General features: G+C 44.5%; 1 protein-coding gene across 1 annotated transcript in view; it reads right to left on the bottom strand.

The window, feature by feature from the left end:
• LOC126278302 (protein CBFA2T1-like) overlaps positions 1 to 20,971 on the bottom strand; it is a 1,072,749-nt gene extending 1,051,778 nt beyond the window's left edge. The window contains exon 1 of the mRNA XM_049978315.1: positions 20,823 to 20,971. The gene's annotated coding sequence lies outside the window, so the exon portion shown is untranslated. The remainder of the gene's footprint in view (positions 1 to 20,822) is intronic.
• Between the last annotated feature and the right edge of the window lie 4,095 nt (positions 20,972 to 25,066).

Raw genomic sequence — 25,066 nt, 5'->3', positions numbered from 1 at the left:
TGCCCACTTTTCTGAGTGCACAATTCAATGCACCTTCCAAACGAAATGCGGACGAGATATACAGCGTCTGGTGGCACGAAGCGAAGAGCGTCTGAAGTCATCAGATGCTATGACCCTGTTGACATAAACACGGTTCATTAGATTTCCCCACAAGTAGAAATCGGGCGACTGTACGGGCCATTCCTAAGAACCACGGTGTACTAACCATCTTCCAGGAAAACCGCTATTTAGTCGTAGACTGACCTGGATGACCATCGTGATGCAGCCACATACGACCTCTGTGTAGACTGAAGTTTCCATGGAGGGTACCAAAACTGTCGACAATAGAAGTACGATACATATCACTTGTCAGAGTACCTGTGAAGTAGTGCAGATCGATTATTTCATCTCTCAGAATTCCTGACCACACATTAATGAAACGCCTACTTTGGCGGCCAGTATGGCGTACGGATCTATTATATCGGTCCTCTGCACCACAATTTTTGAACGTGAAGTACCCAGAGAAAGTAAAGCTTTGTAAGTGGTCCAGATTGAAATTATTCACAGTCGATTCGTAGAAAGCCCCCTACTGAAATCCATCCCATGCAGCCCTTTATCATACGGATGGAAAAAAACTACCAATTAAAACCGATACTGGTATTTTTGCTCTGAATAGTCGGTATTTTTCAGTATTTGTTTGGTCTCAGTTATAACAGTTATGTTTTTTTTACTGATAGCATACTGAAAAACCGAAATATCAGTTAACTATGGCAGCAGTGTTAAATTTTTTCTTAAATAAACTATTTCTTTAAAAAAGAATATTTTCATTTCCAAAATTTTCATTGGTTTGAAATATCGTGTTATTATAGAAAATGGGAAAAGGGATCAGTGCTATTTTAATAATAATGGTGACAGAAACGAGAAACAGTCACATAGCATAAGAATTGCTACAGCATTGCTGAAACAATGATGTATCTATTGCCGTGTGTTCAAAATGGTTCAAATGGCTCTGAGCACTATAGGACTAAACTTCTGAGGTCATCAGCCCCTAGAACTTAGAACTACTTAAACCTAACTAACCTAAGGACATATCACACACCCATGCCCGAGGCAGGTTTAGAGCCTGCGACTGTAGCGGTCGCGCGGTTCCAGACTGCGGTGTCTAGAAGCGCTCGGCCACCTCGGCCAGCTATTGCCGTGTATCGCAGATTAAGTACGCTATACGAGCAGTGTGTAAGACTTGACCCCACCTGATCTACGAAGTACACTCCTGGAAATGGAAAAAAGAACACATTGACAGCGGTGTGTCAGACCCACCATACTTGCTCCGGACACTGCGAGAGGGCTGTACAAGCAATGATCACACGCACGGCACAGCGGACAAACCAGGAACCGCGGTGTTGGCCGTCGAATGGCGCTAGCTGCGCAGATTTGTGCACCGCCGCCGTCAGTGTCAGCCAGTTTGCCGTGGCATACGGAGCTCCATCGCAGTCTTTAACACTGGTAGCATGCCGTGACAGCGTGGACGTGAACCGTATGTGCAGTTGAAGGACTTTGAGCGAGGGCGTATAGTGGGCATGCGGGACGCCGGGTGGACGTACCGCCGAATTGCTCAACACGTGGGGCGTGAGGTCTCCACAGTACATCGATGTTGTCGCCAGTGGTCGGCGGAAGGTGCACGTGCCCGTCGACCTGGGACCGGACCGCAGCGACGCACGGATGCACGCCAAGATCGTGGAATTCTACGCAGTGCCGTAGGGGACCGCAGCGCCACTTCCCAGCAAATTAGGGACACTGTTGCTCCTGGGGTATCGGCGAGGACCATTCGCAACCGTCTCCTTGAAGCTGGGCTACGGTCCCGCACACCGTTAGGCCGTCTTCCGCTCACGCCCCAACATCGTGCAGCCCGCCTCCAGTGGTGTCGCGACAGGCGTGAATGGAGGGACGAATGAGACGTGTCGTCTTCAGCGATGAGAGTCGCTTCTGCCTTGGTGCCAATGATGGTCGTATGCGTGTTTGGCGCCGTGCAGGTGAGCCCCACAATCAGGACTGCATACGACCGAGGCAAACAGGGCCAACACCCGGCATCATGGTGTGGGGAGCGATCTCCTACACTGGCCGTACACCTCTGGTGATCGTCGAGGGGACACTGAATAGTGGACGGTACATCCAAACCGTCATCCAACCCATCGTTCTACCATTCCTAGACCGGCAAGGCACGTCCGCATGTATCCCGTGCCACCCAACGCGTCGTCTCACGCGGTCTGCACGTCCAGCACGAACGCTGGTCCAACTGAGGCGCCAGGTGAAAATGGCATGGCAAGCAGTTCCACAGGACTACATCCAACATCTCTACGATCGTCTCCATGGGAGAATAGCAGCCTGCATTGCTGCGAAAGGTGGATATACACTGTACTAGTGCCGACATTGTGCATGCTCTGTTGCCTGTGTCTATGTGCCTGTGGTTCTGTCAGTGTGATCATGTGATGTGTCTGACCCCCAGGAATGTGTCAATAAAGTTTCCCCTTCCTGGGACAATGAATTCACGGTGTTCTTATTTCAATTTCCAGGAGTGTAGTTTCCTGCTGTCGTCGCTAGATATCCGTTGTAATGCAGAATGGACCAACGGTAGCCTGGAAAATATTTTTACAATGTTACCCCAGCAACGAAGTACAGTCTTGGATTTGTTTTCAAAGACTGAAGATGTCTCTGACATTTTTATGAAATAATGAAAGAGGAAGGAAATTATGCTGACAGTGATATATTAACTAACAATGTAAGTTGTCATAGTCCCCTGACCTTCATTGCTTACATATTCCGCCCTCACAATCATATTCTGCACATCAAAACGCTTCATTCGAACCTAAACACGATAAGATAAAGTCAATGTTGTATGAATTCATGTAAACGATATGCAAATAACTAATAAATCGCAAGTGCGCACCTTGGTTAAAATACTCGAGGATGGTGTCCACACACACACACACATTCAAGACAACGGTTACAAAAGCTTTTAGTTCGGGAGAGGCAAACACCGCATCCCAGGACGCCAGTCCCCTCAGAGGTTCTCACAGAGAGCTATCTACGTCGGCCGGCGGACAGCGTGTGCCCGAGTGAAAGGGGGGGACGACCCCGTTTTCAGCTTAAAAGCACATTCCGCTGCATTGTGTAGGAGCGCCCAACCTACGCATTCTTTACAACAAAGTCGCAGTTTCAGAGATTTTCACAGGGAGATAGCAAAAGCCAATGCTACATATTTCAGGATCGATCGCCTTAAACAAAACGTCATCCTCCCGTTTTAGAAGAGCAATGCTGATTGTCAGACGATATTTCTGACGCCTTGAGCTGAAGGAGTAATGGAAGAGACCGAAATATATACCCCTTCACGTCTGGCGTGGAGAGGGGCCGTTCCGTTGTCGCTCTTGGAGCGAGAACACGTAACGAGAGCGTGCGCGATCGTACATGTATTCAAAGAGAGAGGAACAAGTCTCTCCTCAGTACTTCACTGGGAGAGCACCTCTGTCGAGAGCGAATCGGAGTCCGACTCTATTGAGTCCTTGCGATTAAGTATTGTTCACTGTGCTGGCCGCCACACTTATTTTGGGATGTGGACAGACAGAGTTATAGTTAAACGCCTGCGAGCGAATTTTTGAGTGGCATCGCAGTGGACTCGTTATCTGACCGGTGTACCACGCCAGGGGCGAATAGGAGTCCTCGACTTCATCAAGGCGTAGGAAGAGAGTGATTAGCGAAGATCAATACAGATAGAACGAGAATTATCTTATTTGTCAGCAGTGAGCGGCGCAGACAGCAGTCATCGCAGCTTACGATATTGTGCGCTACAGCTCTTGCGAGCAACGTATTTCCTCCACAACAATACAATTCACTGCATTTCACACGCGACAGCCCGACCGTACCTAGCAACATTCTATTGGATAATTATTCAAGTTGAGTAGGCGCGGCTCTCAGCCATTCTGCCAAGTCAATAACAATCTTAAACTTTGTATAGAAATTTCATTAGCGAATCCTATCCTTGAGAGGTAACTTCACATTCCGAAACGAACCTGGAAATAACGTGTTAAGTTCATAACAAAGTGCCATTGTGATTTCTCAGAATTTTTGCAAAATAAATAATTTTCGTTAGTTTCATGTTTTTCTTACACTAACTAGCACTACTCTAGTACCCAAGTATCCCACTAGTTATGTAAGAAATTTTGTTAATTTTGGTGTCATTTCCTTACAGCGGACGACTCCAGAAGATATTTTTTGCTGAAAGTTTTTCAGGCATTTCTCCTTAGAACGTTAGGAGCGTCTGTCTGACTTCTGTAGTACTGTGGGGGTGAAAATTGCATCTTGCAGGAGCCACAGGATAACGGTTACATCTCAGATTAATCCGTTGCGCAGAATGACAGAATAGCAACCCCTCATGCTCACAACAACAAGTCATTTATCGTACACAGTAAAAGTAGAAAGTAGCTGATCTGGTGCCTGTTTCTACATAATATGTCTTTATCTGCTTGCAGCCCTTGAAAACAGACAAATTGGCATGAAAAACAGATTTTTCAACCTTAGTTTTTACCCTTTATCACTGAGTATTCGTAATGCTCAAGCGGGGACATGATCCCCATTTACATTATTTTTAGCAGAGTTTCAAAAAATTAGAATCAATAGGATTATACTGGTGATTTTTTGTAGTTCCCAACAACTTATCACTTTGCGAGAAAAGCGGGGAATAATGTAGAGAGAAAGTTTTTTTTTCTTGCCTATATAATTTAATATTGTGATTCTATGCATCTTGAAACAGATTTTAAGATTTTAATCTTCGTTATTACAGGCGATAATAGGAACAAAAACCAAAAATAGATTATTTCATATATCGGTTATTTTGATTGATTTCAACAGCTAGGTGTCCGCCCCCGGTAGCTGAGTGGTCAGTGCGACAGACTGTCAATCCAAAGGGCCCGGGTTCGATTCCCGGCTGGGTCTGAGATTTCTCCGCTCAGGGACTGGGTGTTGTGTTGTCCTAATCATCATCATTTCATCCCCATCGACGCGCAAGTCGCCGAAGTGGCGTCAAATCGAAAGACTTGCGCCAGGCGAACGGTCTACCCGACGGGAGGCCCTCGTCACACGACATTTCATTTCATTTCAACAGCCAGGTTAAACTGTTGTAAAAAAAAAAAAAGAAAAAAAAGTAATGTAACCGAAAACCAGTGGTTTTAGCGATGACCGCAATCTCTACTGTGTCGGAAACAGGTGGTACAGGTGCGCCCTATGACGGAGCACTATTCGCCACACGGATGTGAGGCTGATACCAGTGACAGCACCAAATTCTTGTAAGCTGACTTGCGGATCGTGGCGTACTGCAACGGAAACACTTCCACATCCCAACTTCTCGCTGGGCTTCGTTTATCACCAAACCACTTGTTCTTCTAAGTCGCTGTTCAGTACGTAAGATGAAAATGTATGACGAAACAAGCCACGGCTGCTTCATTGTCAACGGACTGGCGTTCGCTCAGCATCAGCAACATTCGACGAACTCGCTGGGTGTGCCTGCCATGTTCATGCCGCGTCAGTATCCGCGGAAGGCCGAAACGCGTCTGTCTGTGCTTTCCGACATGTCATATATAACAGTGTAAGGATGCATTCTACTGTCTAATCGAACTTTACTACGAAAAGCGAATCGAGGTAGCCTGTCACTCCATAACAGCAGCAGCTTAATATCTCGTCCGCAGTTCGTTTAGAACCACACTGAGCTGCGCATTCAGGTAAATACACAGTATGTACGAGAACCAAGAGGGAACAATAAGACTGACAGACCAAGAACGAAGTGGACTACTGTTCAATCAATACATCGAAGAAGTAATGATGGAAACAAAAGAAAGGTTCAGGAGTGGAATTAAAATTCAAGGTGAAAGGCTATCAGTGATAATGTTCGTTGTCTTTACTATCCTCAGTGAATATGAAGAAGAATTTCATGATCTGCTGAATCGAATGAACAGTCTAATGAGTACAGAATATGGATTGAGATTAAATCAAAGAAAGACAAAAGTAATGAGAAGTACAAGAAATTAGAACAGTGTGATACTTAGTACCAGGATTTATGGTGATGAAGTAAATTAAGAAGTTCTACCTTGAAAGCTAAATAACGGATGCCGGACAAAGCAAGGTAGGCATTAAGAACAGGCCAGCACTGGCAAAAAGCGGATTCCTAGCCACTGAAATTCATTAGCGTTAAACATAGGTCTTAGTTAGAGAGACAAATTTCTCACAACGTATATCAAGATCACATCGTTGTACGAGAGTGGGAAAACCGGAGCAAAAGAGAATCGAACATTTGAGATGCAGTACTACAGAAGAACGTTAAGAATCAGGTGGACTGATAAGTTGACGATTGACGAGGTTCTCCGGAGAATCGGCAAGGAAAGTAATGTATGGAAAATACTGACAAGAAGAAAGGACATCATGGTAGGACGTTTGTTAGGACGACAGGGAATAGCATCCATGGTACTACATGGAGCTACAGAGGATGAATCTGGAGAGAGACGGAGATTGCAATACATTCAAAAAATAATTGAGGTTGTACTAATCTGACTTAATCATTCTGTAGAAGGAAGAAACGAAGGTTAGGGTTTAACACTCCGTCGCAGACTGGGTGACAACTAACAGACATCAGGCTATGATTAGACAAGAAAGAACGTTTCTAACATTTCCCTTAAGTGATAGCAGTGAGCCCTTTAGTTCCCAGAGAGAGACCAGAGCTTTAACCTCTGCACACTAAGTGTTCCTCATTTTTCTGCAGGCAGCTGAAATCAACTTGTCTACCTAACGTTTCATTAGTGAAGTAGAATGGAGCACATACACTCCTGGAAATTGAAATAAGAACACCGTGAATTCATTGTCCCAGGGAGGGGAACCTTTATTGACACATTCCTGGGGTCAGATACATCACATGATCACACTGACATAACCACAGGCACATAGACACAGGCAACAGAGCATGCACAATGTCGGCACTAGTACAGTGTATATCCACCTTTCGCAGCAATGCAGGCTGCTATTCTCCCATGGAGACGATCGTAGAGATGCTGGATGCAGTCCTGTGAAACGGCTTGCCATGCCATTTCCACCTGGCGCCTCAGTTGGACCAGGGTTCGTGCTGGACGTGCAGACCGCGTGAGACGACGCTTCATCCAGTCCCAAACATGCTCAATGGGGGACAGATCCGGAGATCTTGCTGGCCAGGGTAGTTGACTTACACCTTCTAGAGCACGTTGGGTGGCACGGGATACATGCGGACGTGCATTGTCCTGTTGGAACAGCAAGTTCCCTTGCCGGTCTAGCAATGGTAGAACGTTGGTTTCGATGACGGTTTGGATGTACCGTGCACTATTCAGTGTCCCCTCGACGATCACCAGAGGTGTACGGCCAGTGTAGGAGATCGCTCCCCACACCATGATGCCGGGTGTTGGCCCTGTGTGCCTCGGTCGTATGCAGTCCTGATTGTGGCACTCACCTGTACGACGCCAAACACGCATACGACCATCATTGTCACCAAGGCAGAAGCGACTCTCATCGCTGAAGACGACACGTCTCCATTCGTCCCTCCATTCACGCCTGTCGCGACACCACTGGAGGCGGGCTGCACGATGTTGGGGCGTGAGCGGAAGACGGCCTAACGGTGTGCGGGACCGTAGCCCAGCTTCATGGAGACGGTTGCGAATGGTCCTCGCCGATACTCCAGGAGCAACAGTGTCCCTAATTCGCTGGGAAGTGGCGGTGCGGTCCCCTACGGCACTGCGTAGGATCCTACGGTCTTGGCGTGCATCCGTGCGTCGCTGCGGTCCGGTCCCATGTCGACGGGCACGTGCACCTTCCGCCGACCACTGGTGACAACATCGATGTACTGTGGAGACCTCACGCCCCACGTGTTGAGCAATTCGGCGGTACGTCCACCCGGCCTCCCGCATGCCCACTATACGCTCTCGCTCAAAGTCCGTCAACTGCACATACGGTTCACGTCCACGCTGTCGCGGCATGCTACCAGTGTTAAAGACTGCGATGGAGCTCCGTATGCCACGGCAAACTGGCTGACACTGACGGCGGCGGTGCACAAATGCTGCGCAGTTAGCGCCATTCGACGGCCAACACCGCGGTTCCTGGTGTGTCCGCTGTGCCGTGCGTGTGATCATTGCTTGTACAGCCCTCTCGCAGTGTCCGGAGCAAGTATGGTGGGTCTGACACACCGCTGTCAATGTGTTCTTTTTTCCATTTCCAGGAGTGTATTTCCCACTGGCGCGGTTATCCATAAACGGTCTAGGACTCTACAACATCATATTTACGTAGTTTCCAGTGTAAAGAGGACGACAGCTGTGTGAGTGGTGAAATTGGAACACCAAAACATGACGTTCTTCGTTGTGAAAGCGCAGATCAAGATACGGATGTGGTGTACGAGCAACGTCGAGGTACGGAATGTTAGTATCAGAGTCGTATGAAGCTTTGCGGCATCTTGTAGATACTCAGTAGAAAAAGTAATTTGAGGCGTATATTACTGCAAGGCGTACAGTGGGATACTCCTAAGAGGACGATGAGTAACGGCGGCAGGAAATTTGAATGAGGAAACATCACGTAGCCGGCGCGGACAATGGCTATGCAGATCGTAGCCAAGCAGAGCCGTAAGACCCAAAGAAACATTTTCTCTCTCTGGGTCGTCTCACGCAATGATCCAGGTGATCTTGGAGACTGCCGAGGGTTAATTCCAGCATTCTGACACCCCCCCCCCCCCCCTCCCGGAACCTAAGGACCATGGGCATACGGGAAGATAGTTTGGGGTGAACCCCCAATGAAGTGCAGTACTGCGAGAAGAGATGTGGATGTAGATCCCTAGCTCTGTGCCACTTTTACGTAACTTCTTGTGCTCGTCTCACGATTCAATACAGCATTGAACAGGTTGTGCCTCCTGTGGTTGGAGACAGAGTTCATGTGAACCAGCTAGGGACGGAAACTGCCTGAGGGGCGTTGGAACATCTACACTACTGGCCATTAAAATTGCTACACCACGGAGATGACGTGCTACAGACGCGAAATTTACCCGACAGGAAGATGATGCTGTGATATGCAAACGACTAGCTTTTCAGAGCATTCACACAAGGTTGGCGCCGGTGGCGGCACCTACAACGTGCTGACATGAGGAAAGTTTCCAACCGATTTCTCATACAGAAACAGCAGTTGATCGGGTTGCCTGGTGAAACGTTGTTTTGATGTCTTGTGGAAGGAGGAGAAATGCTTACCGTCACGTTTCCGACTTTGATAAAGATCGGATTGTAGCCTATCGCGATTGCGATTTATCATATCGCCACATTGCTGCTCGTCTTGGTCGAGATCCAATGACTTAGCAGAATATGGAATCGGTGGGTTCAAGAGGGTAATATGGAACACCGTGAGGGATCCCAACAGCCTCGTATCACTAGCAGTCGAGATGACAGGTTTCTTACCTGCAGCCACGTCTCGATCCCTGAATCTACAGATGGGGACATTTGCAAGACAACAACCATCTTCACGAACAGTTCGACGACGTTTGCTTCAGCATGGACTATCACCTCGGAGACCATGGCTGCGGTTACCCTTGACACTGTATCACAGACAGGAGCGCTTGCGATGGTGTACTCAACGATGAACCTGGGTGCACGAATGGCAAAACGCCTTTTTTTCGGATGATTCCAGTTTGTGTTTACAGCATCATGATGGTTGCATCCGTGTTTGGCGACATCACGGTGAACTCACATTGGAAACGTGTATTCGTCATCGTCATACTGGCGTAACACCCGGCGTGATAGTATGGGGTGCCTGCCACTGGTTACTCATCCCGGTCAGCTCTTGTTCGCATTGACGGCACTTTGAACAGTGGACGTTACATTTCAGACGTGTCACGACCCGTGGCTCTTCCCTTCATTCGACCCCTGCGAACCCTACATTTCAGCAGGATAATGCACGACCACATGTTGCAGGTTCTGTATACAGAAAATGTTCGACTGCTGCCCTGGCCAACACATTCTCCAGACCTCACACGAATTGAAAACGTCTGGTCAATGGTGGCTGAGCAACTGGCTCGTCGCAATATGCCAGTCACTACTCTTGATGAACTGTGGTATCGTGTTGAAGCTGCATGGGCACGACCTCCAAGCTCTGTTTGACTCAATGGCCAGGCGTATCAAGGCCGTTATTACGGCCAGAGGTTGTTCTGCGAAGTGATTTCCCAGGATCTATGCACACAAATGGCGTGAAAATATAATCTCATGTCAGTTCTAGTATAATATATTTGTCCAATGAATACCAGTTTATCATATGCATTTCTCCTTGGTGTAGGAATTTTAATGGCCAGTAGTGTATATATATTTTCACGCATGCGGGAGTCATTGTCACAGAAAGAAAGAAATATAGAATAATATCAGAAAAGAAATGGTAAATATTTTTTTAGAATTTCATAAATATATGTAACTGATAATGAACAGTTTTAATTTATGTAGGTTTTCTTTATATTATAATTTTAATTTAGTTATAATACACTAACACACTAAACTATTACCATTAGAAATGTGTGTGTAGTTCACTAACACGTTAGCATAATACAGGTGGATAGTATCCCCACTTTTCTGAGCATAGAACATATCCCGTCACTTACAAATTTACAATAATAGATGGTTAACCACAGCTAGGTAGCAGGTCAAAATTCAGTGGCAGCAAATAAATGAATAAATAATGAAAAAAATCTTCCGTTTACAGAGGGAAAACATCAATAAAGACTATGTTTATGCAGGTACCATGGTATCTGCTGTCGGACATGCAAGGTTTGCATAAAACGGGGACGAGGCAGGAGACGAATAAACAAAAGGAACTGAGGAGCGGTGAATGAAAAAGAAAACAAGAATACCCATAAATCTGAGGTGTAAAATCATAAGTAATGAGAAGGAGAAATGGAGGAACAATGAACAAGAATAGGGAACGAAAGTGAATGCAAATCTGTCAGATCACTCTATCGAGATTTTTCCCTAATTCTACAACTGCTACATCTGAGGCTGTTAGACGGTCTAAAATTGTTGAGATTTTTTGATGAGCGGGAACATTAATTCTACAGTGCAGATGCACCGACAGTGAGAACGTTGGGAAAGTGTGATGCTGTATCAGTGAAACCAAGTACGAACTCTTACTCGGAACGATTGCGATTGGAAGATTAGGGCGAGTGCGAATATTGTTTCGGTAAGCCACAGTAGGACAGAAGCATGCAAATGCTGAAACAAAAGGTTGTGACTGACGTTCGTTAAAATGGACGTTGGAATTTTAAACTGTACTGTGCGTGGGAGTCATTATTACGAAATTGTCCTCTACCGACGCAATTGTCATTCAAAAGGGAAGGTCAACAACCTCTATATTGTAACGTTTGATTTTGATTTATCTGTCGGTACTGTAGCTTCTATCGCATTCGCTTTTGAACAACACACGTATTTTTTGTGAATCGAGAATCAGACGTCAATGAAATTAACTGACCAGGCACAAACGTAGCAACCTTTAAAAGTGGCGTAAACAGTGAAATTTGATAGTCTGTAGTCTCATAACATAAAACTGCGTTTGACAACCCCCTCGGAGGTTAAAATTCGACAAACGAATGACACACGTAATTTCATTGGTATGACGACATAGGAAAAACGAATACACTGATATCTGTTAGCAAAATTTCCAGGCGCCGTGGTCCGCACAAAACCAGAGTGGGCGTGAAAATTAATGATATGCCAAATGGACACCAACACCGAGCGTAAAGCTTTTCAGCACAGAGGAAAGGAACAGGACTGCTATTATAAACCGCGGCAATGATAAGGACCGAGTACAATATAAATGGACGTTATGGATACTTCAGAACGAAGAAATGTTGTCCATCATTAGGTCATTTACTGTTCAAAGAGCAACGGAAAGTAAATTGGCCTAGTGGCAGGAAACATCCCAGTATTCGCATGAAACTGTTTAAAAGAAACCTCAGAAAAACCACGAGGAAATGAAACCACCTCCATTTACTAGCGATTTCCAGCTTCTTAATTCTTCACTTTACACTGTCTTGAAAGTGAAGGATTAAAAAAAAAAATAACATAATCAGTCTGAGGCGCCCATGTGTAGATGAGGACGTGTGCCTTGTACGTTGCTTTCACAGAAGCTTTTCGGTAGTTTTATTGTGCTTCGCGAGTTCTTTCTCATCCTTTGGAAACGCGGAAAGCTGTTAACGCCACCTCTGAATGTAAGCAGATCTTAGAAATTCAAGAAACTTTTATCTGCTAATTATATTTCCAGTGTGAAATATTAGAAACTTAAATAAGAAAAACGAAATATGCTTCTAGAGATTATACAAAACACTTTTGCTTATTAGGAGAAAGTTTCACAGCCTTATACACTTTAATTTTGGTTTTCTTTTCCTTCTACTTTTAAGAACAGAAACAGATACATTAATGACTGCTGCTTGGATTTATCTGGAAGGCATGTTTTCCGATTATATGATAAACCTACATCTGCCGACATTATTTCTGCCTGATCATCCAGCTCAACACAAAAATACCTTCCTTTGATCTGCAATAAATGGACTCCTTAAAATCTCACTACATGCCAATAAAGTAGAACAGAAATTTAACTGGTTGTGAAGTGGAGCACAGAATAATGGCCATCACAGCATGGTTGCTGATAAGCTTTATACTTTCGAGGACTCTAGAGGAACTAAATAAAAAAAAAAAACAATATGTATCGCTTTCTTTCTATGGCGAGTTCTCAGACTAGATAATGTTTTAGGAAAACGTAACGTGAACACCTCTAAGACACAACACTAACTCAACGCAAGACTCATACCAAATGGGTGGCATTACGGAATCCATTTATCTGGTTGTAAACCTAGCTACATCGGACAAACGTGAAGAAATTTTAAATTAAAAAGGGAAAACACGGATGGTAAATCCGCTTTTGCAGCTCACATCACACAAAATAGTCACACATTGTACGGTATCGAAAACAGCCACTTAATTCTTCATACAGCGAAGAAGGGGTACTCTATGGACATAGGCGTTTATGAAGAAACAGAAATACGCTCACCTATAAAAACTCAGGGAAAAGAGGCTGAACGAGAGTTTCACATTAAGAAACACCAGTGTGCAGACGAAAATCACAGAATTGTTTATATACTACATTGAGTATTAATTTCTTTCGTTAACCGGTTTTACGCCTACAGGGCTATCATTAGACTTCAACACCAGTTTCCTAGATATATGCCGCCCCTTTACTGTTGCTTCCTTTAAAGACACTCCGCAATTTCGTAGCTGCGTTCATGGTCTTATCTTGCAATAAGCAGTGGACGTTGAAATATAAGCGACCTCTGCGTTTCCTTTTGTGCTAACGTTTACGCGCTCCTGCTAGTGATCACAACTTTACGACTGACCTGAATGCACCGACCACTGCAGATATTTTAGAATTTCTTCAAATCTAAACAATTACCGTCAGTTTTTCATCGGTAAAGCAAGCAAATTAAATTTTCTAACATGTCAAAATATAGTTCCAGATTTCTTTATTGGCTAGGTAGAGATGTGTCGATTTCCCCTATGATTATAACTTTGCTGTGTGTTATTTGACTAGACAGAGTTGTGTCGATTTCCCCTAGGACTATAATGTTGCTATGTTTAGTTTCCTGATAATTTGGTTAACGACCTTTCACTATTCTGACATAATAAGCAACAATATTTTTAAAGCAACGTCACATCATAATGCAAATCAAGGGCACACTGCCCTTAAGATCAGAGACTACAAACAAGCAACTTTCAGTTTTTTCGGCCTATTTTGGGTATTACTCATGAATCTGGGACGCTTAACAGGTTTGATTAACAGAAGAGATCATGGAATCGGTTAGCTGGCACGAGCGTTACGGAGATGCTAAACAAACTCCAGAGGCAGTCGCTAGGAGAGAAGCTTCGTGTATCACCAAGAGGACTCCTCCTGAATTTTCGAGAGTGTACGTTCGAAGGAGACTGGACTACATGTTACTTATATATCTCGCAATTGACCACAACGGGAAAATTAGTCTCCATAGAATTTTATCGACACAATCGTTCTTCCCATGCGCCATTCGCGAATGGAACAGGGAAGTGGTACCAGAGACGACCTCTACCGCACTCCGTAGGTAGTCTCAGAAGAACAGATGTAGATGACGTTTCTCGAGGGTCACGATAATTATGTCGATACTCATAGTTCTCCCTACTTGTGGAACAAGTGCAGCTGGAAGAGTTAGCTCATCGTATCTAGTTTTGACTTAGGCATCCTTGTCCGTTCCAGTTTCAGGTAAACTGGAGCTGATCGTGCCATCTCTTCTTACGACGCCTAATATCTTTTTTCCCCTAAGTTGTATGCATCGGTGGTATTCATTCATCTGACATCCCTTGAACGTGTTTATGTCATTTCTTTCTGTGCTCATCTATTTTCTGAAGTATGTTTTCGAAGCAAGTTCACTTCTAATTTCATTATTATTTTTCCTGATCTATCAATTTTTAACGAGTTAATACTCTTTCGATGTAATATATGAAATTTCACATCTTATGAATTTAAATAAATTTATTCGTTCTAGTAGTTTATCATTATTATTTTAAATGCTCCTCAGCATTAAACGCCATAATATTAATTTAATCTTTAGTTGCTGGTATATTACGATCACTTTCTACACTGTGCACGGACCAAATTGGTCTTTGCAATTTATCTCCAAAGTTCGCTAAGATTATTTAATCATTTACACTGATGAAAAGTATCCAGACTCTACTAAGTAATGCAGAATTGACCGGTAAACGTCAAGAATGGCGATGCCATCAGTATAAGAGGTGGCGAGGAGCATTCGCTTGTTCATGGAGAAGCATTAACAGCAGACTCGGTCGACCAGGAGAGGTCACCGACTTCGAACGCGGACTAATCACTGAATGTGACCTAAGTAACAAACCCAAGAAGGACGTCCCAACTATTCTAAAGGCGTCCAAGTCGATAATTAGTGATATGATTGTGAAGTAATAACCATAGTTAAAAGAAGACCAGCAAGACCTCATACACTGACAGACGATGGTTGTAAAAAAAAATGCTGAAATCAGCAGAAGGGATCACTCACACTTCCAAAGTGCAACAAGGAGTCCAATTACGACGTTGATTGTGCGTGGGGTTTAAAAAATATGGGGTACAGCATCGAACAGCACCTCCTTGCTATATTCTGTATTTAAACCTAAACGAGGTTTATAAGCAGCGACTCCATTGTATAAATAAACGAGTGATTTGAACTGGCCGGCCGTTGTGGCCGAGCGGTTCTAGGCGCTTCAGTCTGGAACCGCGCGAATCCTGCCTCGGGCATGGATGTGTGGTTCTAGGGGACTGATAACCTCAGATGTTAAGTCCCATAGGGCTCAGAGCCATTTGAACTGATGAATCGCGCTGTACCGTGTGGCAAAGTTTTGGGTTTGGGGAATGCGTGGAGAATGTTATCTGCCATCATCTGCACGTAGTACAACAGTGTAGTACAGAGGCGGTGGCGTTATCGTGCGGGCTGTTTTTCATGGATAGCCTGTGGTCCTGCTGTTGTGCTTAAGAAAACTCGAAATGCAGAAGGATGTGAACACATTTTACGGCATTATGCCGTGTAAAATAGACGATGATGGCGATGCACTACGTCATAAAGTCTGTGATGCGATAGTTTGTGAAGAATAACATTTCTGAGATGGTCTGACCTGAACCGAACTGAACATCTTTGGGATGAGTTAGAATGTAGGCTTCGCCTCAGACACCAGTGTCCGACATCTGCTCCTCCGTTTTCAGCTCTTGAGGATGAATGGGCTGGCAGTCCTCCACAGACATTCAGACAACTCATTGAAAGTGTTTTCAGCAGAGTTTATGGTGTCGTAAAGGTGAAGCATGGACACTCCCCGTATTAATGTCCGCTAAATAGGTATCCGGACACTTTTGATCAATTAGTGTACGTTTGATTTAAATAATGTGATAGATTATATGTTAAGTAATGTAGATGATAAAGGACAGACTTGTCTCACTCCTTGAGAGATGGTTGTTCAAACAAACTTCTTTTTCCACTTTAATTTTGTTCTTGTTAAATATATTTTGAATTAAGCATAATAGACGTTGAGAGATACACTTCCTTGTTGGGCCTACACCGTCACAGCATCCCGCATCTCCGTCCCCATATGCCTCAATCTCGCCATTCTTCCTCATCCTCTTCTTTATATCGCTTCTTGGACATTATTTAGCCGCATTCTTTTTCTTCTTCTTCTTTTTCTTCATGTACAGGAGGTTGACACGAAAGTACTATCTTTGGTCAGATGTCTTCATCCATTCTTTTGATATGCCCAAAGGATCCTAGCTGTCTTATAATTTATCTGTAATTTTATAATGATTCCGTGTCTTTCCTGTTATTTCCTCATTTCTTACGCGGTCAAGCAGGAAAATTCTGCAGGTTCTTCCCAGGTGGTCCATTTCTAAAGCTCTAAGACTATTTTTATTTCTTTCTCTAAGTGTCCAGCACTTTCACAGTAAACGTATTTTTGAGAACCAAAGTACAGGGTTTAATTTAAGTTTTGGATAGCCGTCTTTCCCTACCTGATCCCTTGTTGAATATGTCTCACATCTTGTATCACGTGACAGGATACTACCCAAGTACTTAAAATCTCTATACAGTAAGAGGTCCATTTATGTCCAGATTACTTCACTCTCTTCCGCAAGATAGATATTCTGTCTTCTCAAAATTAATTTTCAAAACCCACTCTTTATAACCTTCCATCAACTTCCTAAGCATGTAAGAAACGTAGATCCTCTTCATCGTTTGCTGTAACGACCTGTCATAAGCATAGAAAAGTATGTACATACACTGGTTCGCTACCTCAGTCCCCGCACCCATGTAGTTTCTACAGCACAGATCCAGTGCCTTCTGCACGTACACGGAAGAGTGTGGGAGAGACAGCATCCTTGCTTCATTTAGTTGTTCTGAAGGCCTCTCTAGAAATTTCCTTCCCTATTTAGATGATATACTCTGCTGATTTGGACAGGTTTATACTTGTTATATAAAGTTATAGCAGTTCTCCTGACGACAGCACCTCGAACAATCGTTTTAGTGGCTCTGTGTCGCATGCTTTCTGAAGATCCGTGAAAACCTAAAGACTGCTTTGATTCCTTTCCAATCTCTTCTCCGTGATGCTTCTTAGAGTAAGATGTTATCCACATATGCCCTATCTCTTCTAAAGCTGCTTTGTTCTTCCACTTCATTTACGAACTTCTCCATCTTGTTTCTGAAATCCTCCCCTACAGCCTGATGATAGCCCTTGTGACACTTACGCCACGATAATTGCTGCGTACTTTCTAGCTTCGTTTCTTTATGTATGACGCTTAGATTCGATAAGTTCCACTTTCTGGAATTTCCTCCCCATTCCAAACAACAACAAAAAATGGTTCAAATGGCTCTGAGCAGTATGCGACTTAATTTCTGAGGTCATCAGTCGCCTAGAACTTAGAACTAATTAAACCTAACTAACCTAAGGACATCACACACATCCATGCCCGAGGCAGGATTCCAACCTGCGACCGTAGCGGTCGCTCGGCTCAAGACTGTAGCGCCTAGAACCGCACGGCCACTTCGGCTGGCTTTCACACACATTTATTTACTAACTTTCTTAGATACTCGTACAGAACGATTATGTACAATTTGCTATAGTTTAACTCTTCACTTTACCAAAGGCGTGGTAAATCTACGAGTTCCTTTTCAGAACACAGTGCCTAAGAAAGCAATCGACTTCGGTGAGCTCTGAACGGTTTACGCAGCCGTTGGCCCAGCAGTGGAAGCAATGCAGCCGGCGGTGCTGGCGGGCTGCGCCGTGTGGTTCAGTCTGAAATTAGAAGACGGCCGGTGCCGGTGTGCGGGGCCCTTTTTCTCCCTATGCGGCAGGCGAACGGCGGCGGGGCAGGAGGGGGCGTGGCGGCGCGCAGGGGGAGGGGCAGGAGAGGAGGGGGAGGGGCTAATACTCCGGCGACAGATGACGCGCGCCGCGGCGCACGTGCGGCACAGGTGGCGCCGCGCCGTCACGCCGGCCCGCAATAAGTCCGCGCAAATAAAACGCCGCTAACTCCGCCAGACGCCTGCGGGGAGCGCCCTGCGGGCTCGATCGCCCCGCCCTCTATCTGAATGTACCATCCACAAATAAAACCGAACTACATCAGTCATACTGTGCAATCCTACAACTTTACCACGCGCATGCGCCCAAAAAAGTTGTATCTACAAATCCTGCTGTGATGGTAGAAGTATCTCTATCGTATCAAAATGCGAATATTTGGCTCCAGTATGAAAAACTGGTGATTTGGCGAAACCCGTGAATGTCAATATAAAGTAAAAGTTATAGTAATAAATTAATCTATAGCGCAATCCAAACTATGTTCGCGCCAAATCTAACGCTTTTCCCCTTATAAACAAGTAGAATTGGAAGTCGGATCCACAAAACTTGTATTAAATAACATGAGTAACTTGCCTCAGTATAATTGTGTAAGGTTTTACTAAATTACAGTGGCTGCAGAAGCCTACCGCCTCATACTGATCACTGTTCTAAATTTTAATAACGTACCTATACATACACTGATATATGATAGTTGGCGTAACAAAATTTTTATTACATCCACCGGTTATCAGTGTTGTACCTTGCCACCAAGATGAATAAAAACTAAATTTATATTGAGCATTCAGATAGCGTGCTCCACAACCTGATTGCTTGAAGCTTCCTAAAAGAATACGTATAAAGCACTTTCCACTTTATTGGCAAACTTTCAACATACTACTACCGGAAATACACCTGCCACTTCGTTTTCTAATATCAAACTGACGGTTCTTGGCATAATAGGTGTATGTCGTTTCTTTGTTAACACTAAAAAAATGGTTCAAATGGCTCTAAGCACTATGGGACATCTGAGGTCATCAGTCCCCTCGACTTAGAACTACTTAACCCTAACAAACCTAAGGACATCACACACATCCATGCCCGAGGCAGGATTCCAACCTGCGACCGTAGCAGTCACGCGATTCCGGACTGAGCGCCTTAACCACGAGACCACCGCGGCCGGCTTTGTTAACACTGTTTCGGTGCAACAATAGACGATCCTCAGTATTAAGAAAGACATTACTGTTAAAGGAAACCAATTTCTGGTGTGAGTCCGCGATCATCAGTGAATATTTTATGAATAAAACCGTGCAGATCGATAAATACGATGTCTTTATTTATTACGAAGTTTCGGGTACTTCTGTTATCAGATATCAAACAACTTTGTACTTGCGAGACAAAGTTTAGCGTGAATATTAAAATCCAGACATAATGCGGGCGTCAACGGCCAACACAGTTCGATGGAGAGCAGTAGTTATAATATAGAAGTGACACGAGCTACAATAGTGAGTTTTCAGAAACATTTAAAAGCTTTAAGTAATTGTTTCCTTAAAATACTGTCAAATGAAAGCGTCACCACGATAAAATCTTCAAATATTTTGCACCCATGTACTTATAATATGTGCTATGTGGAAAAGAATGTTTATTATTTTCATTAGGCTAACTTCGCACATACATTTGCAAATCCCTTTTTGTCTTCAGAATATTTCTCCATTGAAGATAAGCACATTACTCTAAACATGTATCTTATACATATCAATCACAAAAACTTCGCTTTTATGAACATGAAAGTTACCATGCTGACGCTACATGCATATTAAAAAATGAAAAGTTCTTACTGTAACATCCGCTCATAGAGAGCTCCGTTCCAAAGTACATGCACAAAATTAATTAAAATAACTGTTATCTCGCCCAAGATTTCTGTGGTGCGCTACAGGGTACAGTTTAATTTGCAGTAGCATGCAAGAAATGTCAATTTCATGTGGAATTATGTCTTGCGGTAATTCATAAAGCCGTCAAAAGTTTTCCATGTCCAAAAGGGTATAAACAAAGCATTCGTAGTGCTAATTCAAGAATGTCCTGCAGAGATTCGATTCAAGGACTGCTTCCTAATACATTTATTCTGCAATAAGACGTGTCCATAAATCGCTTTTTTAAATTAATAGCATACTTCGTGGGATCTGTACTAGAAATAACAATAATCTTTACAAAGATTAAAGTTCTCTTACTTTGCTCTGGAAAAGTGTCCAATATTCAGTAATACAGATTTTCAATAACTTGCCAGCAGTCGTGAAAAGTCCATTTCAAGAGCTCATAGAGGATTTATTGGTGGCCGATTTCTTCTTCTCCACTAATGAATTTTTAAGTACAGCTGACTTATATGTGTATATTATCAATAATAACAAGCAAAGTATTACGTAAAATTTGACTTTCGCATATCTCCAGTGCAATAATGTTATCAGTGTCAGAAAGTGTCACAAACTGATTTTGTGTAGATGGTGCACGGCTTGTGTGTGTTTTGTTATGACCTCTTAAAAGAAAGTATGTTCAAGAGTTTTTGATCTCTTACACGTCCATAACGAGCATTTCACCTAGGATCTGAGATTAAAATGTCTTGTTTGTAAATATGCCTAACATATTCATGTTTTATGGCGTGCTTTACATATTTGAGGTTCTCCTCATTATAGATCTAAGGAAAACAGTTACATATAATATAATACATCATCTGTTTGTAGGATTACTGAGAACATCCACTTTGCACAACGAATGAAGAGCACCGCCCACGCGGCGCAACAAACATAAACGGCAGCAACGATAAATTTGGCTGAGAGCCATTTCAAAGCTCGCATTTGCGAGCGCGAGACCCACCTGTGTTGGCAGCGCAGCGAGCACTCGCAGGTCCTCCAGGGCGAAGACGCCGGCAGTGGGCGGGCTCACCGACACGACGCCGAGGCCGCAGGTGCTGGCGCTGCTCTCCTTCCGACCTCCGGCCGACCGAACAGACGCCCGTTCGACTGCCGACTGAGCCGAGCCTTACGCCTGTCGCCTGGCTGCAACCGCCTCCGGTAGGGGCAGCACCGGCGCGCCCCCGCAGCACGCATGCGCCCGAGCGCGAGGCGTCCGCGCAGGTCGGCATTGTTGGCAGTAAGCTCCGGGTGGCGGATTGGGTGGGGGCAGATCTTCGCCGCTCCCGGCTACGGCTACCCGGCGCGTGAGAACCGGGCGGCGTGTTCCGTTTGTTTTCGGTGCAAACACACCGACGCTCGCTGGCTGGGCCCGGAGGGGGCGCGCCGTGTCCAATGAAAACGGAAAATTCGTTAACGGAGGCTTCGACCTGCACTGGTAAATGTCACCGCCCTTCCTCATCCTTGCATAAATAACTAATGAAATGAAAACAACGCCTGCAGCGCCGAGTGCCCGTCCATATTTATACCGCGAGTTGATTAAAAGTAAAATTTTTTCGCTTCACGTCCCAGCGAATTCCCAGAGTAATAAGTTATGACGTCGCAACTGTCATATCCTGCGCAGTGGTACTCGCGACCACGTGTATCGCTGGTATGACAAGCTTATTAACTCACGAATAAACAGTGACATCTTCTCTGTCGCCGCATCTGGTAAGCAGATGCACGAAGGAGACAAAACGAGTTTGTTAAAAATGACAGTAAACGACATAAAAACATACAAGAATCGGTAGCACGAATATTGTGAAAGTGACCTCTTTTGTGGATGAACTACATTTATTGAAGATTCTTCTAATGTATTTCAGCAGTGCCCGAGGAAATCTTTAACAGAGTTACGTGTCCCTAAATAACCAGAGTCAGCGTCTTATAAAACTGCTGCCCCGTCACAGGCACAGCCCCTCATCAGAACACCTCAAACAAACTCGATACAAAGTAGGATGTCGAGCTATAACTACTACGAAAGCGCGCTGAAAAATATTGACTCCGATTTTTATTTGAAAAGTAAAAAAATTGTTCAAATGGCTCTGAGCACTATGGGACTTAACTGCTGTGGTCATCAGTCCCCTAGAACATAGAACTATTTAAACCTAACTAACCTAAGGACATCACAAACACCCATGCCCGAGGCAGGATTCGAACCTGCGACCGCAGCGGTCGCGCGGTTGCAGTCTGTAGTGCCTAGAACCGCTCGGCCACTCTGGCCGGCTATTTCAAAACTCTAAGCATTTTAAATAAAACAAACGTTATTAAAATACTACATCATTATTCGTCACGTGTACATACTTATTTCTTAACGTAGTGACGATGGCAACGAACACAGTTCTCCCAAAGAGGGACATGTTTGTTGATACCGTCACTGTAGACTGTTTGACTTTTTTGGCGGATTCACGTCAGCCCTGCTTAAAACGCTTCATCGCTTTCAAAATAAAGTCCTCGAAGGTGTCCTTAAGTTCTGGAAACAGAAGAAAATCGGATGCTACGAAATCGGGATTATGGAGGATGATCGATGACTGTGAAAGCAAGACGTCGAATTGCTGCAGATGCCGTAGCGCTCGTGTATGATCTGCCATTGTCATGCTTGAGGAGAGTGTACTCCATGCGTGACGAACTCTTCGAATTCGAAAACTGAATTTAAAACACCCTCAGTAGCATTGTAGCGAGAAGGAAGTACTTCCCTGGGCGGAATCACTAACCTGGCGTCTTACTGCTTCGTTAGGTCCCTCACGGCACAGTGGTAGCGCTCAGTCGTCAGGTTCCATGTAGGCGGTGATTCTGCTGAGGTGGAGTGTTTGGGGATGCCAGTTGTTAATTTTCAACAACGTTTGAACTATACTTGTTTTAATACAGAAATTGCTTTGTCACCACGTCACGGAATCAGTATTTGCAATATGGCGGCTCTGGACTACGCCGTTATATTCGACCCTTTACACACATTAACACAGTTTTCTGACTTTACATAATGATAGCCACTGCCCATGACGCGTGGCGTTCTTCTAACTAATAACTTCACTTTATATCTTGCTTAACATCTGAAATATGCACTCGCGACCGTTCTTTTAGAGCCGCCCCGGTTACTCGACCGAGCGTTTTGCGTGGCTCCTCGCAACTAACTCGCCCTGTCTTCCCGAAGGACAAGAGAGACCACCCCACCTCTCTATCTCAGCCAAAGAGGACACTTCTTTTGTTGCTCGGCGGATCTGACGTCACGTTTGCGGATATTGTGACGGAAGCTTGTCTCGGAACACTGTCTCAGACTGTAAGATCCTACTCCCGAATAGTTTGATCCTGTCCCTACTAAGGTTGCACAAAATTGCCTCCTATGATTTGATCACTAATGCTCCTTGTTGACCCTTAATTGTTAAATGTTCATGTAGCCTGGCAACTACTGAGCATTCCCGATCGCATAAATGTGCGTAATACTTGGCTTAAACACGTGAAGGGAATGCATATATGCACGCTGTTTCTCACGCAACGACATAGTTATACACCACCTTGTTATACGGTACATTTCGGAGCCCTCTAGCGGCAAAGGGCTGTCAGTACACAGACGTGAGGAGTAAATTTGTAGAATGCTAATAAGGTAGGTTTTATTTAAGATGCTTGAACGTTTTGCACAATAAAAATTCGAAGGCATTACTTTTCAGCACACCCTCTAAAAATCAGCAGCCATCTGTTACAGCACGTGACTCGTCACTGAATGGAAAATTAATAAACAAACAAATAAATGTACAAAATTTAAAAAAAAATTCTGTATGGTGAACGTCGGTTCTCTGCTACCCGAGTACAAGTTCGCTTCTTCTGCGGAACGCACGTCTGACCTACTGACGGGAGATCAACAGTTTTCCACCCGGTACAAGAGGTAGAGGATTCCGCATCCGATATCGTCGCAGAGTGGTTTATGCCTCTGGTTATCACCTCCTCAACTCCTAACCACAGATTCTGGCTACGACGCAGCAGATAACCCCGCAGGCGAGGCTAGATTTCTTTACCAGTAAAGGTAACCATCTATAGAAATTGATGTGCCGCGCGGGATTAGCCGAGCGGTTTAAGGCGCTGCAGTCATGGCGTGTGCAGCTGGTCCCGGTGGAGGTTCGAGTCCTCCCTCGGGCATGGGTATCTGTGTTTGTCCTTAGGATAATTTAGGTTAAGTAATGTGTAAGCTTAGGGACTGATGACCTTATCAGTTAAGTCCCATAAGATTTCACACACACATTTTGATGATGGACTCAGAAACCAGGCAGTAGATCGACAAGAGCTACGATTTCCAGCAAGAGTTTTCCACAAACATGGCGTGTATACATTGTCCTTATTTCCTTTCCCGCTTCCTGTTTCGTGAAGGAGCTCCATTCACACCTATCTCTTGAGCACCCAGTGATCAAACTGTCCTCCTTCCGCGCTCGTCTGGACGTAAAGGCAATTCGACCAAACAGTCGACGTCTTATGAACACTTTGCAGCACCTCGTACATGTTGATAACTGTGGGATCCTGCCCACTGGTCTAATATAGGGTGCCCATGTAGCTGTTTTCTCGGATTGCTAGACCACAGTTCAAGCAAACCTTATTAATGGAGTTTATTACATTAAATTGTACTGACAATACTTGACTTTGCCTTTTTATAAAGAGGTGTCGCAAGCAATTGGCGACATGCAAATAACCAATGTCCTTCGATGTATACAATGTCCAAGCAAGCAATTAATATAGATTACAAGTCACGGCTAAATAGTTTGGGTCACGTCTCGTCTTCCAGTGCGGCTCTTCTAGTGCGGCAGAGGCTAGCTGGATCCATAGGTACAGTTATTACTGTTAATTTTGTAGGCCGCCTCCACAGCTGAGGGGTCAGCGTGGCCGGGTCGGACATTTTCTCCGATCGGGCAGTGGGTGTTCCGTTGTCATTCCGTAATCATCGATACGAAAATCGCCGGAATGGTGTTGAATAAAAAGACCTGTACCAGGCTCCCGAAAACTACGAAAGGGGCTCCCGCCGAAAACATGCCATACGCACTTCTATTAATTTCCTTTGAATGAAGGGGTCCGCTGTGCGAAATTGACATTTTGTTTAAATTTATCGCTATCACGAGCAGCTGGATATCGTTCCAGACAGCGCGGCGCGTTTGGCAGTGTAGCATCAGCTAACCTGCTGTCATCGCCGTA

Source organism: Schistocerca gregaria, chromosome 6 (assembly GCF_023897955.1).
Source record: "Schistocerca gregaria isolate iqSchGreg1 chromosome 6, iqSchGreg1.2, whole genome shotgun sequence".
NCBI classification, from domain to species: domain Eukaryota; kingdom Metazoa; phylum Arthropoda; class Insecta; order Orthoptera; family Acrididae; genus Schistocerca; species Schistocerca gregaria.
The sequence above is the reverse complement of the archived record's forward strand: the minus strand, read 5'-3'. Positions and strand labels throughout refer to the sequence as shown.